This window comes from Manacus candei, unplaced genomic scaffold (assembly GCF_025592945.1).
Source record: "Manacus candei isolate 608988 ecotype Guabito, Panama unplaced genomic scaffold, ASM2559294v1 h1tg000043l, whole genome shotgun sequence".
In the NCBI taxonomy this organism is placed as follows: Eukaryota; Metazoa; Chordata; class Aves; order Passeriformes; family Pipridae; genus Manacus; species Manacus candei.
In genome coordinates, this window is record NW_026138091.1 from 20,547,491 (window position 1) to 20,562,257 (window position 14,767).

The window sequence follows — 14,767 nt, forward strand, 5'->3', positions numbered from 1 at the left end:
CTATATCTTCACAATGAGAGTGCCCATGGTGAAAGTCTTGCCCTTGTCCTGCCCTTATTATCAAGTGCAGAGTGATTGCGAGAGAACTGGTTCCACAGACAAGCCTTGGCTCTCCATCTTCCTCTGGCAGAAGCCTACATGGGTGGCAATCTAACAAAAACATTGCACAGCTTTATATGTATTTCATATCACTAACTGCAGAAGAGCTATAATAGAGTTTTGCCCATATGTTGGCACCTTTCCCTCTGTGGAGAAATGAGGCCACGTTTTATCAGTAGCTGCAGTACTTGAATACCTGCAGCATGTTATATACCTCTCATACTTCACTTTTAGACCTGCCTTGTAAAAAATACTTGTAGCTTAGTTATAAAAATGTGGTCTATTGGAGGGTGTGGATGTCCTTTTTCCCTAATTCAGTAACACTTGACCAAGGCTACAGGTTTGGTTACAAGACCCCCAGGAGAGAAGATTCTTGCAACAAAGCTCAGATTTTTATTTAGAGGTATTCATTAATCTTTCTTGAAACACAGATCCATGAGTCAGTCTGTCTTTCTCAGGTTTCTCTGAAATTATCTCCTGGGCAATATGTAGAAAAACAAATGGTAGATTCTTTACCATTTTGGGAGAGGGATGGAGACAAATTTAACTTCAAAATACTAGCAATTTTAAATGCAAAATGATCCTTCCTTAATTAATACTTGGCAAAGCATTTTAAAGATCAAAGTGTCAATATTAGCTAATTCTCATGACACACCTGTCAGGAAAGTAAAAATTATATCCATTTATAGCCTAGGAAGCTGAAATACTGTCTAACATCAGCATTTTCACAGTTACTACCTAGTTAATTTACTGAAATAAGTAGTCTAATTCTCAAAGGTTCTTCATATTCTTAGTTGTCCAAAACTATACTTAGAACTCAAGAGTATTTACACTTTTGAAACCAAGTGCAAGTATTTTGGTATAGAAACATGAGTATTTGTGGCAGCTGAATATGAGGGATCCACACTTAAAAGACTTTTTCCAAACTTAAGCAGATCTGAAAAACCTAGAGCTGGAACCTATATGCTGTTAATTCCCAGGCTGGACTCAGACCCCTGCACTGCCCAGCTCTCCTAGCTTAAGGCAAAGAGTTGATTCTCAGGGGAGCTGCAAAAGGTAGGAAGTATAGATAAGTTTGGGAGCATCCTGTCTTCAGAGAGTTTTTCTTGCAGGAAGGTGTGTATAGAAGGAGTGTTTAGAGGGGAAGAGAGTGCTTGAAGTGGAAAGGAAAATGGTGTGTGATAGAAATTAATTTTTCTACCTCCTGCTGTTGCTTCCATTAGAGATGCAGGTTACCTTGTTATTTCTGTCATGGCTCTTTCTCCTTTTGTTACAGCATCAGCAGAGTGGTATAATTGGGCTGGAGGACAAATTTTTTGCTGCTCTATTGAGCAATGACTGAAAAGGAGAGGGGATTTTGAACAAGTGCTGTCTCCCCTTCAGTATGCGGTGCAACTTGTTTCCAAATGGTGTTTTAGTTGGAGTGGTGGTGGTTGTCAAGTGCCTTGCTTTGTCTGTGCAAACAGTTTTTGTAACCTGTTTGCTCTGTTCAGTGTGGCAATACCCAGCCCTGAATGCAGCACAAAACTTAAGGATGGCGTCACTCCATCCCGGCCTGTTCTCCCTCTCGCAGGAGCAGGTGGGAATGGACAAAACCCTAGCCAACGGCCGTCTATGAGTTGGCACTTAAAGGAGAGAAAAGGCTAGGCTACAAAAAGTGGTCTCAAGGGATTGAACAGCCTGGAGCAGGCGTGCATGGCTGAATTAGGAGTTGGAATTGTTTGGCTTTCAAATTCAGAGGACTTGTTTGCTGTCTTGGCCCTGCTCAAAGTGAATAAGCGCTGCTGCTAATAACAAAGCCCAACAGAAGAGGAGTGAAGGATTAAAAACAAAAAATTATGACTCACCCTCCCCTCTCCCTCCTCTCCCCAGTTTCAGTCCCTACTAAACCACTTTACCTCACCAAAGCCCTGGTGGCTTTTTGCTTATAAATAATCATGTGTTTGAAATGTTAAAATGTGTCGGCAGGAATTAAAAGGATATGCGATGCTACAGCATTAAAACAGTGCAGACTTCTGCAAGGGAATTGTGAAGGAAAATTAAAACATAGTTATTTTTGGCAAGAGCTGCTGCATTCTGGGGAGATCAAGAGAAAGCAAAAAGCAGTTTACCCAAGTCTAGCGAAACTGAGCAGGAAACCTGGGTGCAGTAAAGTAGGGCTTCACATCAATTCTTTGTCATACTAAAGCCAAATTTGAAGTTTTGGAGTTATCTCAATTTTGTGGGGATGCAAAGAGGAGTTTCAAAAAAAATTTCTGTTGAAGGTACTAGCCTAAGCTGTCATCCTGTAAAGGTTGATGAATGCAGCTGCTTGGTTATCACCCACATCGTAATAGCTTTCTTCCTTCTCCTAATCCACAGTGGGAGATAACACCTGTAACACTCTCATATCAACGTGTCAGGCCACGGTATTTTACAGAATAAGCAGATTGGGTTGTCCATTTGGAGTATTACTCTATACTCTCAAAGAAGTGAGAATATTGGCACCAAGTTTCTTATTGTGTCTGGCAACAAACATTGAGAATTGTCCCTGCTTAGAAAAGGAAATGCATTACAGACTTAGAGGGAACTGTTGCAAATCAGTTGTCAGCAGCATTGACTCTAGCATTGATTTTGCAGTTTGAATATCATTTTTAGTGTAATTCCCAAATGCCACATTAGCTTTGTCTCCATAAACCTTTGATTCCTGATCAAAATGAGCCCTTTCATGGAACTGCGGTTGTTGGAGTCAGTGAAATCAACTTTCTCACCCCACTTCGTAATTTTAGGCAAGTGAACAATACCAGTATGAACAATACCAGTGTGAACAGGCACAGATAAGGGCACTGTTCTGCTGTTTTTCTTGCTGATGATCTTGCTGCTGTTTGGTTCTCAGTACAGGGGAAGCCTCTGAATGCTATGCCTGTAGCAACTGTGCAATTACTAATAAACAAACAGTTTTAGGAGACCCCATTCATTTCAAGTCTAACTAATTTTTGAGACACACTCCAAGCCTCCAAAACCCAGGGAGCAGGGCTTTGAGGGGTTCTCTCCATATGAGGCCTTGGTGCTGCTGATCCCCTTGGGTTTGGTGCAGGGGTAGCCTGGCTGCACGTGTGTTATGGGTCTCTTCATAGCAAAGGACTTCTGCTCTGTGCTTGCTATGCAGCCTCTTGCTTTGTGATAGTAATGATGTTGTTCAAGCGGTGGTCTTAGGTGAACTGATCTGTCACTTTGCTAAATGGAAACTATTTGATTAATGCACTGTTTTGTATGAAATACACCACCTCCACTGCTCTTAACCTTTGCTGTTACTTTTGTGCTAGCAAACATGAAAAAATGCCCCATGCATTCAGGGTGTTACTTTTAATGGTAAATTTTTAATTTATGTGAATCTATATGAATCTATTTACTAAGCCCAGCTTGTGTTCTTGTTTTGTTTTTCTCCCTGCTATAACGCATTTAAATGTACTAGTTGAGAAAAATCTTCATAATAATCTTTAGCTCAATTGATGTTATATTTAATTAAAGAATTTAACAAAGATTAAAGTAACAATTAAATACTTCTCTGCTTAATAATTTTTAGGGCTAAATTCAAGGCAAACCTCAACCATATTTGATTCAATGCAGTGCAAAAGGCATTGTATTTAAAAATAGCCATTCCTCTGGACAGCTAGACGATTTTCTTGTGTACTGTTACTGCAACACTCAATTTGATCAAGCACAATGTCATGAAGTAATGTCAAGACATAAAAATTTCTAGATTTAGGTAATAAATTTCTCACTGTCAGTAACTAAACCAATGACCTTGTAAACAGAAGGCTTCCAGAGATATGTAAAATACAGTCTTGTTTATCCTTGCTGATTTTCCTTAATATTGCACTACTTTAATTTGTAACTAGTAAACTGAATCATATCAAGTTACAGTTGCTGGGAACTTACAAGTTTGTGAAACATTGCAACTCTTGTTTATACATAGATAGTGTTTTCTTTAAAATGTGTCTGGAAATTTCCGGGTGACTGAATGGACCTGCCATAGTTTTCAAGAAGCATGTTTTTTAGAGCTTGAGGTTTGGGTTGGGTTTTTTTGCTGTTTTGTTGTTGTTGTTTGGTTGGTTGGGGTTTGGGTGGGGTTTTTTGGTGTGGTTTTGTCTGTTTGTTTTTCTTTTTTTGGTTTTTTTTTTTGGTTTGTTGTTGTTGTTGTTGTTGTTTTATCTTGAGGTTGCTGAATAACAGTTTTGACCTTAGCATTCTCTGCTTCAGTTTACATCCAAAAGTCTTCACCACATGCTACTGGCCATTTGACTCTTCAGGGTATTCAGAGAGGAAAAAGGGTCACAATACCATTTCCATTCTAACAAGCAGAAACATACAGTACATCTGGCATCAGGAGTGGTGGAGCAGATTCCTCAAGTCCTCCTGCACTTCTCACAGTCAGCATCTTTAGCAAACATGAGCTGTATCATTTTGTGCAGAAAACACCGGAAGAGTTTGGTCTTTGCTCTGCAGTGACATTGGTTGCCAGTGCCTCATCAGAAGTATCCAGGAACTGAATGACTGTAGAGAGCTCTTCCTGGTCACAAAGCCAAGGAGATGCTTTTCAAAGGCTGGGATGGTTCTAGGAAGGGAAGGTACATGTGGTCCATAGAGCTGATTCATTGCATTTCCAGGTTTTTCATACATTTAAGTGAACTCAAATCAGGCCATCCATCTATTTTTGAATTATTCAGTTGTTTGCCTTGAAAGATAAATTGGATAGCATTTGTTTATAGTGGTCCAATCTGCAGGATATTGATTTTATCTGGGGTGTAAATAATTGTGGTGCTACCCTGGGTTTGCTTTGCAGGAAGCGTATGCTTCCTTTTTGAGCTGCACCACGTGGGAACGTTCTACCTGTTTGCATGATTACAAATTTTGCCTAAAGGAGCATTATGAAAAGAAGTTATCTTTCCTAAGGGAGGTATATGTGAGCAAAGCCTTTACAGCTGGAGGACAAACTATGCTGAGAGAACTTGTTCTTTGAAAATATGTCTTTGAAGTATATATAGGACCAGAAGGAAAAGAACATGTAAATGATGTAGAAGGGAATGGAAACAGAAAAAAAAGCTAAATAAAGGAAAATGTTCCAAATACATCTATTTTACACAACTTGAGCAAAATTGAATGTGCTAACCTTATTGTAAGTAAATGTGGTACCCCGAAAATAGTACTCTTATACAAAAGCAGGTGTTTATTCTCATAAAAGAAGAATGAGCAGCGATAACATCTCCCAGCAAGTTGTCGTCTTTGGCAAGGTAACAGGCAGTGCTTCTTTCTCCAGTTGCAGGAAATCTGCTGAAGGTTTTTACTTAAATTGTGTCAGGACATGTTTATACAGTCGCTTTCATGGATACCAGTCCACGCTGGTCCAAGGTAGATTGGTTCTCCCATCTCCCCTGGCTGCTGGTTTCTGCCACTTCCATGGGTGCCATAAGTATGGCTGCAACCAAAACTCACACCTAAGCAAGAGCTGAAATCTAAGCTGACCAGGAGCTGAAAAATGAGTAGTTCCTGCTGGAGCAGCTCCAGGAGTGTCTTCTCATCACCTCTTGCGTGCCAATACCAGAACAAAACAGAGATTTACCTTTCAGAGCAAGGGACTACTGCACTTAGAGACAGCATAGATTCTTTCTAGTGATAAACCAGCTATCAACTGTTTTGCTCAGATGTTAGGCAAAGTATAACATTTACCCAAGATCTTCCTTTGAAATGAATGGCAGGACAACTTGAGGAGAGAGGGGCAAGCCTCTTACTGTCAGATTCAGTAGATAAAACTGAAACTGTGACCTTGTGGGACAGTAGAGGCAAAAGGAGGTTTCCTGAGTGGGTTGTTCGACTTATGATCTTCCTTATGCCTCTGTCAAGCAGCTGACAGAAGCCTTGCCTGTGACTCCAATTGCTGACTAGCAGGGGAGAGGAAAGGCAAGGGGTGACGAGGGGCACATCTGATGTTTCACAACACATGATTTTGAGGCGAGCATCTCTGCAGTGATGCTTGTCTTGCTCTGCCAACTCCTTTACTGAAGTTGGACTGCATTTGTCGGTTTGGCATTAATCTAATCCATCTAACGTTCTTGGGCAAGGTAAATATTTGACAGCCTCTGTGTGCTTAACTCATCTGCATGCTTTAAAGATTTGCCATATCCTTGTAAAATATTGTCATACAAGTAGTGGGTGGTATAGTGCATGCTGTTATAGTAAGTAAAGTAGAGCTTTTCAAGTAAATTCCCTAAGCGGATGCACATTACAGCATACAACTGTTTTGTGGAAGTGGTTGGAATTATATTAGGGTCTCAATTTTCCATTCACCAGCCCTGGTAAAGTCATAAGCATCTGTGAGATGGAAGTTAGTATAAATTGATCTCATAAGTGCAAATTTTATTAAAATTCTTGTCTGTCAGCGTGCGAACAATCTTGATGATTTTGTTCACAACAAGTTTGCTTTCATTATGGGTAAAATATGCAAAATTATACCTAAATAAAGAGTATGTTAAGCTGTTAAATGCTGGTTCCATGAGTAATCAGACATTTTCTGGCTTCTGCTTTAGTTTGAAGGCTGTCTGTCAATCTTCGTCTTTATTCACAGTAAATAAAACCACTTTCCTGAAGGGATCAAGGTACAAGCATGTAAGAACCATAGTATTAAGCCTACTGCAATCAGTGATTTTGCAGGGATCCTGTTAAAGTTCAAGCTCTTTTCCTGCAATTGAGTAGAAATACCTGTGCACGGTAGAAATAAATCAGTCACTGTTAAAAGGGATCAAGAAAGCTTAAAATACAGGGAAGGTGCTCAAGGTGAATGTCAGCACCCTTTGGAAGAGGAGCTAAAGATAAAATGATAAACACCAAAGATTGTAGCCCTTCCTGCAGCCAACAGTTGTTGATTCTGTGCTAGTTTGAAAACCAGGGATGTTATAGCCTGGGAAAGCACAGAGAATTCACTCAATGAGTGGATAGCAAAGAGAAACTAACCAAGAGACCTGAGTGAGGAGAGACATGTATTGAATAAACACTTGTGCATCATACAAATGGATACTTGGGCAATTAACGCTGCACAACCCTTTTTATGCCCATTGTTATTTGGATTGTGAGAATGTGAATATGCTGAAGAAACCAATTGCACAAATGTAACTGCCTTTTGTTGAGAGTGCAGTAAGAGAGTATAACTGCCATAAGGATCAACAGGTGATGTAAAGTAACTGGTAAAAAATTAAATTGCTCAAATACTAAAGAAGTTTTTATTAATTCTTTTCATGGAATAGGGAAATGTAGCATTCTAAACAATAAATGTCAGATTCTGGTTATGTAGAGATCTGTTGCTGGTCTACAGTGCCACATTATTAAAGACATCTCTCTCTTTTTATCTGCTTTAGTTATCCCTTATCCTCTATCCTTACTGTACAAATCTGGATTTTTGCAGTACAGAGATTGGGGACTTACCCTGTGCCAAATAGTGATCCATGAACAGAGATGGGGTTAGAAATTCTTGGGTTTATTCCATAGACCACCTCGGTTTAGAGTTGGGACTATGAAAACTGTGCTTTTTTCCTTTCAGTTCTAAGAATAATTCTTTTCTGAAATCTTACCTATGAAAGTGTGTTTCTGTGCTCATTACACATAATTTCTCTGTTGCTTTTGCTTGAGTGTCATTTCTTTGTCCTGCTTTGGTTCCCTCTGAATTTTGAGCTGAGCTCTCAGGGGATAAGCGTGCTGGAGATCACCATGGCAACACCAAAAAGTGCACACTGCAGGCACCAGGCTTTGCTGCTGTTATTCCTGTGAGAGCTCTGATGATCTGTGGACTTGTGGACTTACTTAGGAGCTGCGAGAGGGAAGGAGTCAGCATCTGAGAGCTGGTTGTACCATGCCTATTATTAATGTTTCTTAGGTAAATTGAGGAACTCTGGATATTTTTTGCTCATGTACAGCACTAGCATCCAGCATTTTCATAGCCTGCTGCCAGTCCCTTGGTAGGCTGTAAAACCCTCTTTTTTTATTCCACACAATTCTCATATTAGTCTCTTACATGTTAGCTCTCCCCATTTTCAGTCAGGACTAATGTGGGAGCCATTGCAAAGACAAAGTTGTTATGCTGGTAAAAGCTTAAACACAGTTGATGATAAACATGTCATAAAGATTATAATGCAGAGTTTGGAAGAGGTGAGTGCTTATATTCCTACTATTCCCAAATCCTTTTTCAGGAGAGAAAGCAAACATTCAAGGAAGAGTTATTTTATAGATGAGTATTTCACGACAGTGCTTGGCACAGAGTGGGTTCTCTCTAGCCAAAGGAAATAACTGGGTAAAAGTGTATTGCCTTCCAAGACAAGACTGTAGGTTGTATTCTGACAGGGTAAGTGTGACATTGGAGTTTTGTTTTGTATTACTGAAATAAGAAGTACAGCATATCTGAGGATCTGGAGGTTTTCTTTGATGCGTTTTCTTTCTTTTTTTTTTAAAAAGTACTATGTCAGCCCAACCACCATAAGACTAGACCACCAGAAGGATGTGGGCCTGTAATGCTCAGAGCAGTGACTAATTTAAGTGTGATCAGCAGCTTTGAATAACGTGCCTCCACTTCCAGTTATTGGATGGGGAACACATAGCCCACAAGGGCAAAATTAATGAACAAGCAAGATATGGAGCAGGAATGCCCAAAACAGTTGGCAAGGACTGTTTAGGAGATAAATGTATTTGAAACTTTCCTTTCTAGGGATTTTCCCAGTCCTATTTGTGGATGCACAGAGGTCAATAACCATGTTAAATTGAGGGGAACTCAGATTCCTATTCTGAAAATGGATTACACATTTTGCATTCATCACTGGGGAAAATGCACAAGCTGATCCTGCACCAGAAGCCCAGATCACCCATGCAACTCAGTGACGTAGAAGTCAGGTTTCCCTCAATCTGTCCCTATAAATGTAGAAGTGTTTCTTTGGCAGCACTGGATCAAGGCATCTGGCAGCAAAGCATCAAGGGTTGGGTGCAGATGCACTTAACACCCCGAACCAAGGTTTCCCAATTCCTAAAACAAATGTTCTCACTACAGAGCTACAGTGCAAACACCTCAGCATTATGCACGTGCTCGTGTCCTCCACTCCTGCCAGTCAAGGGCGTGTGTTTCATTTTGAATTCAAGTGGCTCTGACCTCTAAGTGCAGAGATCCCCACTGGTGTGTTCAAGTGCTTGAAATCTGGATAGAGTTTCTACTGGAGATAAGTATAATAAAGTTTAGTCTGAGCATGAGACTTGAGCATGAGAAAAAGAGCAGAGCCACTGAGTGCTGACAAGGTGAAAGTAGTTCAACTTCTGTGGAACCCAAATTTTTGGGGAATTTTGGAGGGGAAAAAAGAGGAGACTAATGATATACATAGTCAGAAGTTATGAGAATGGCATTCTGCTATGACAAATAAACCTTAGGAATGCTACTTTCATTTTTTGTCATTATAGGACCAAGAATGACCTTTTTCAGCATGTAACTGCTAACATTAAATTGACCAATTTCTTTCTAAGGCAAATTAATTAAATAAACTCTGAAAGAAGAAGTCGTATTTAAGTGATGACACATATTTTAACCTATTTATAGAAAACAGAGGTGTTGAAACATTTCTGTAAATGCTGGCAAAGAGTCCAGCACTCTTTAAGACTGACTAAAGAGAAAGTTCATGAGTTATTTTAATTTCCAGTTCACCTAGTTAATATTTTAAAAACAGGACTGAAAAGCACATTTGTGCATTTTGGAAGAATCTCATGCCCAAGATTTAATCAAGATAAGACTTTTTTAAACTTAATGTTAAAACATTACTTATTGGTGGTGATGTGGTTCTAGGCAACCCTTGAACACCAAATGCAGTTGACAGGGTGCTGTAAGTCAAAAAGTGTTGTACATGAACCCTATTTTTAACCCTACGAGAAAAATGTGGAGGTTATTTGGGTCACCACTGTGCCAGAATGTCTAACGTAAACAGGATAAAACAACTGGGAGTTCATGGAATCTCAGCATGAACAAAGTTTTAAGAAGTGCTGACTTACTACTACAACTTCTAGCATCAGCATTAATTGAATCCAGTGTATTTGTCTTCCTTTACCATTCTCACTAAAATTAGATTGTTTACATTTTTTAGCAAGTTAATGGCACAGTTATTTACTGTTTAATTCTGCTAAGCAGAAAAAAAAGTTAGTAGAAAACCAGGCTGCTCCTTTCATGTCTGAAACACAGTTCGTAGAATAATGGTGAGACTATTGATACTTTAAAGTTTCTCCTAGATGAGAAAGTGAGAGGTTTAACTCAAAGAAACTTCTGATTCCTTTTCTACACTGAGATGTATAGCTCTCTTGACGTGTGCAATACTTGATTCTGCTAGTTTCTGAGGGCAAAAAGATGTTCAGAAACTTTCCCAGAAAACCATGTTTTCATGCTTACCAGGATTAATACCCAGTATTGCTTGTTACAAGTCCATTTGTTCCTAGAAATGTAAATACCTTATCCTTGAGGCTCTTGCACTAATTCATTATTTGAATGTGTCTTGACTTTGATGTGGAAAAGCAATTTCTACTGTGTATAAAATGTTATTTGGAAAAATACGTTTTACTACTTATATTGTGAAAGAATTCTTCAATTCAGCCCTATTTCCCTACATCAGCCCTGTTGTTTCTAATGATGCTTTCACCTAGCAAATCCAAGCCTTGAGGAGAATAATGCAGTAGATAACACTTTTAATCAGTATAGGAAATATGAAACAGCAGGGAATTAATTTCCAACTGTGCAACCAAGAAAAAAAAAAACAGAAAAATGAAGGCTGGGGGTTTTCTTTATTTCTTTCTCCTTAGACTGGTCTTATGCATGGGGCTTTTATGGTGCCACACTTTTATACTTATCAATAGTTGTTTCCTAATTCTGCTCCATTTCTGCAGTAGTATAAAATGTTGAGTTCCACACAGGCAGTCAATTTTCAAGATCCAATGTGGACAACAGAAGCCAGTGTGCTTTTAGTAACCTGCTAAAAGGATAATTTTCCTCTTGTATCAATTGGATGGAATCTCAAATCTTAATCGTGGCTTAAAACACTGTCCATATTGAGGTGTGGCAATGGATGTGGAAAGACTGCTCCTTTGAACAGGAAGCTTCTCTCTAATTAGTCCCAACCATACGTGAGTGGGGGGAAAAGAAGTTTACCAAAATCATTTCAGAAGTCAGAACTGAATACTTTCTTGTGATAGCTGTTCCTTTGTACTGGGGTGTTATTAAATAATATGTAAATTGAATATGTGTTTGGGGAAGGTTTGCGCTGAGGGATGTTTCAGAAGGGACAAGGGATGTGGCATTTGCTTGTCAGTCATGAGCAAAGTGAGTTTGCCTCCACACCTTGGGTTGTGTCTGTCTGTGTTCTGGATTGCACTGGGACACCTGGGTCTTATCACGATATAAAAGTAGTGATTTTCTGAAGGCGCAAAGGCCAGGACTCAGCTGAAACCAGAGCTGCAGGGAAGGCATGGCATGCGTGCAGCAGCTTCCAGCTTTTCTTTGCCTTTTTTTTTTTCCACAGCATGGGGTACAAAAATTAAAAATCTTATATATTTGCATTCAGTGTACAAGGAGGAAGATTTTTAGAGGGAGTGGGGAAAGTTAAACCCTTGGGGGCAGCTGGGAGACTGAAAGCCTGGGGTCGTTGAATGTTTTTTGAATGGCCAGGGGCAGGAAAGGCAGGTGGAGCATCTGCACTCTGGGTCAGGGAGGCTATTGGAAATGAGGAAACATCATTCAAAATGCAGCTTACCTGGAGTTCTGTGTCTAGCTCAGGGGTCTCCAGTACAGACATGGACCTGTTAGAGCGGGTCCAGAGGAGGACCACAGAAATGGTCAGAGGACTGGAACACCTCTGCTGGAAAGATGGCTGATAGAGTTGGGATTGTTCAGCCTGAAGGAGAGAAGGCTCTGGGTAGACCTTATTTTACAGCAACCTTCCAGTATATAAAAGGGGGTTATAAGAAAGAGAGCTAAAGATGTTTTACCAAGGCCTGTAGTGACAGGACAAGGGGAAGCAATTTTAAAGTGAAAGAGGGTAACTTTAGATTGTACATATGAAAAAAAAAATTTTCTGAGAGTGGTGAGACTGGAACAGGTTGCCCAGAGAAGTTCTGGATGCTCCAGCCCTGGAAGTGTCCTAGGTCAGGTTGAATGGGGCTTTGAGCAGTGTGGTCTATTGGTAGATGTCCCTGCCCATGGCAGGGGGGCTGAACTAGGTGGTATTTGAAGGTCCCTTCCAACCCAGACCATTCTATAATTCTGTAAAGCTGGCATGCTGTCCAAAGAAAGAACATTAGAAAAGATTTTTAACATTGACCGGTTTAGTATAAAAATTTCAATGCAATTAAGCAGGCTAAAAAAGGCTTTTGAAGAATGACTTGCCAGAGTAGGCTAAACTAATGCTCAGACCTCTTTCAGACATGCCAGGAACAAAAAGCTCAGTGTAGGGCCAACTGGTGGCTGAGATTTGAAAGGACACTCAGATAGGATGAGGCCCTTACAAACATTTCATTCATTCTTGCTCCATCCTGTTCCCTCTGAAAGAAGTCAGGGATTTTTCACGGTGAAGTCCTTTGGGTGGGTGGGATGGGGGAGCACTGGCACAGGCTCACTTGGGAACCTCAGTGGGAAATGACCATGTGATAGATCTCATATTTATATGGAAAAAAAGATTAGTTTAAATACACAAAAAGAAATGTCTGTAACTGTCCAGCTTCACACAGAAGAGACAAGACCTTTTTCTTCCCTCTGCTGTTACTGGGCCCTGTCATCAAGGCTTTACCATGCAGGAAAATAGTTTTTCTAGTAATTGTAATGGAACAATTAAGAAGTGACTTATTTCTAAGTTATTGCACTATTATTCACTGTCCTCTTTCTTCCCAATCTATCTTCCATTAAAAACAGGAAGCCCTGGCAAATAAGTTAGAGATAGTGAAAAACCATTGAAATCCTTCTATAAGAAATGGGATTTGACAATTCCCCAGAATTAAAAAAAACAACAACAAAAAAAAAAAGATGTGAAAGTAGCACAGTCCTGATTCTTATTCTTCATTCAAATAAAAAGGATCCAACTAAGATATAGATAAATAGGGCTAGAAAGGAGCAGGTTAGAAAGCTGTTTATTTCCAGACATCTTTTTGAAAGAAGCAGTCTTGCCCAAGACCTCACAACTGTCACCCACTGTGGTATGAAGGGAATGCCATGCACTTGGATGTTTCTTAGCTAGATGTAGTAAAGTCCAAAGCTCTTGAAAGCTTCCAGTCATTAAATTTGCTAAAAAACATAAAGTTTTTTTTTGAAGAATGGTACTCCTGCTTCACTGAGCTGGCCAGCATCCAGTCCTTATAATTATCTTCTGCCTATCTAAATAGTTCTGTTTATTTAATTAGACAAGGTCATATGTCAAAAGATGTTTTTGGGTAGGGTTGGTGATGATAGGACAGTAAGTACTATGTCACCCAAATCATTAAGCACAGACCATAGTGATTTTGTGCAAATCACTGAAGCTTGCAAAGGACTTCATAAATCAAATAACATTTCCAGTAAGTTTAAATAAAGCATTATTAATAAAAGTGCTGATCCCTGTCAGGCTACCTACATCACTGTGGGAATTTTATATGAATATTTTTATAGTACTCCAGAATGCATGAAAGAGAGTGCCCTGGCTTGAACTAGAAATTAAGTTTCTCCATATGCATCTACAACAGGTTGATGGCCATCCCATACTGATGCAGTGATGGAGCAGGTAAGGAACATTGATTCTTCTAGACAAAGGTGGTTACCTCTCCCAAGTAGATTTTATTTTCCTGTCCTGCTTTTACTTAAAGGCTAATACAAACCTTAATGAAATATTACATTGGTGTCATCTGTAAGATACCCAGTGCGCTTCCTCAAGCTCTATGAACTGTGCTTGCTGTGTGACAGGGACCAGGACTGCAGATGTTGCATTGAGACCTTGGTGTTTCTGGTGCCTGGTAGGGTGAAATCAACCATCTAGCAAAGTATGGTAGATTGCTTTGTCAGTGGTTCTTGGACTTCCTAGACTGAAAGGAAATGAAAAAGACATTACAAGGTAAGGAACCTTTTCAAATAAGCAAACAGCAGTCCTGCTGATCAGAGCTGGTTTTGAGAGGGTAGATGTTTGTTTAATGACGTAATGGAGCCTGGTGGGTTTTTTTCTAGATGTACTCAGATGCATCTCAGTGGCATCTGAAATCAGTAGTGTAGCTGTCTTGTTGATTTTTTTTCTTTTGTCTATGGAGGTAGGGGTCCGTCCCCCTCCCCTAGCTCTTCCTTTGTCAGCGAGTATGCTGTACATACTGGTGAGGCTGAGAACAGTGAGCTTCCTTTGCTGTTTGAATTACAACCTCCTCAGTCTGAATACTTGCAGACCTTCAATATTAAACCCCTGCCTCTCTTGCTGAAGGCACTGTGAAGTGCAAGTAGGGACAGTGTAAATCCTTTGCCAGAAAATGAGAGGGATTTCGTTAATGTCTAGAGTATTTGAATCCCACCAGTGTTACTACCTTCAACATCAGGGATCAATTTTTTCAGTGTGATGCTAAAAAGTAACAAAAGCACCCAACACATGCAATTCTAATCCCCATTCCACTTTGTAGGCAG

The 14,767-nt window shown here is 39.9% G+C and overlaps 1 protein-coding gene across 10 annotated transcripts in view; it reads left to right on the forward strand.

Annotated features, from left to right (window-relative positions):
* PLXNB2 (plexin B2) overlaps positions 1–14,767 on the forward strand; it is a 262,497-nt gene that overhangs the window by 147,793 nt on the left and 99,937 nt on the right. Inside the window, exon 5 of one of the 10 annotated variants that reach the window (XM_051795629.1) lies at positions 13,852–13,889. The exons of the other annotated variants lie outside the window; for them this stretch is intronic. The gene's annotated coding sequence lies outside the window, so the exon portion shown is untranslated. The remainder of the gene's footprint in view (positions 1–13,851; positions 13,890–14,767) is intronic. 10 annotated transcript variants of the gene reach the window in all.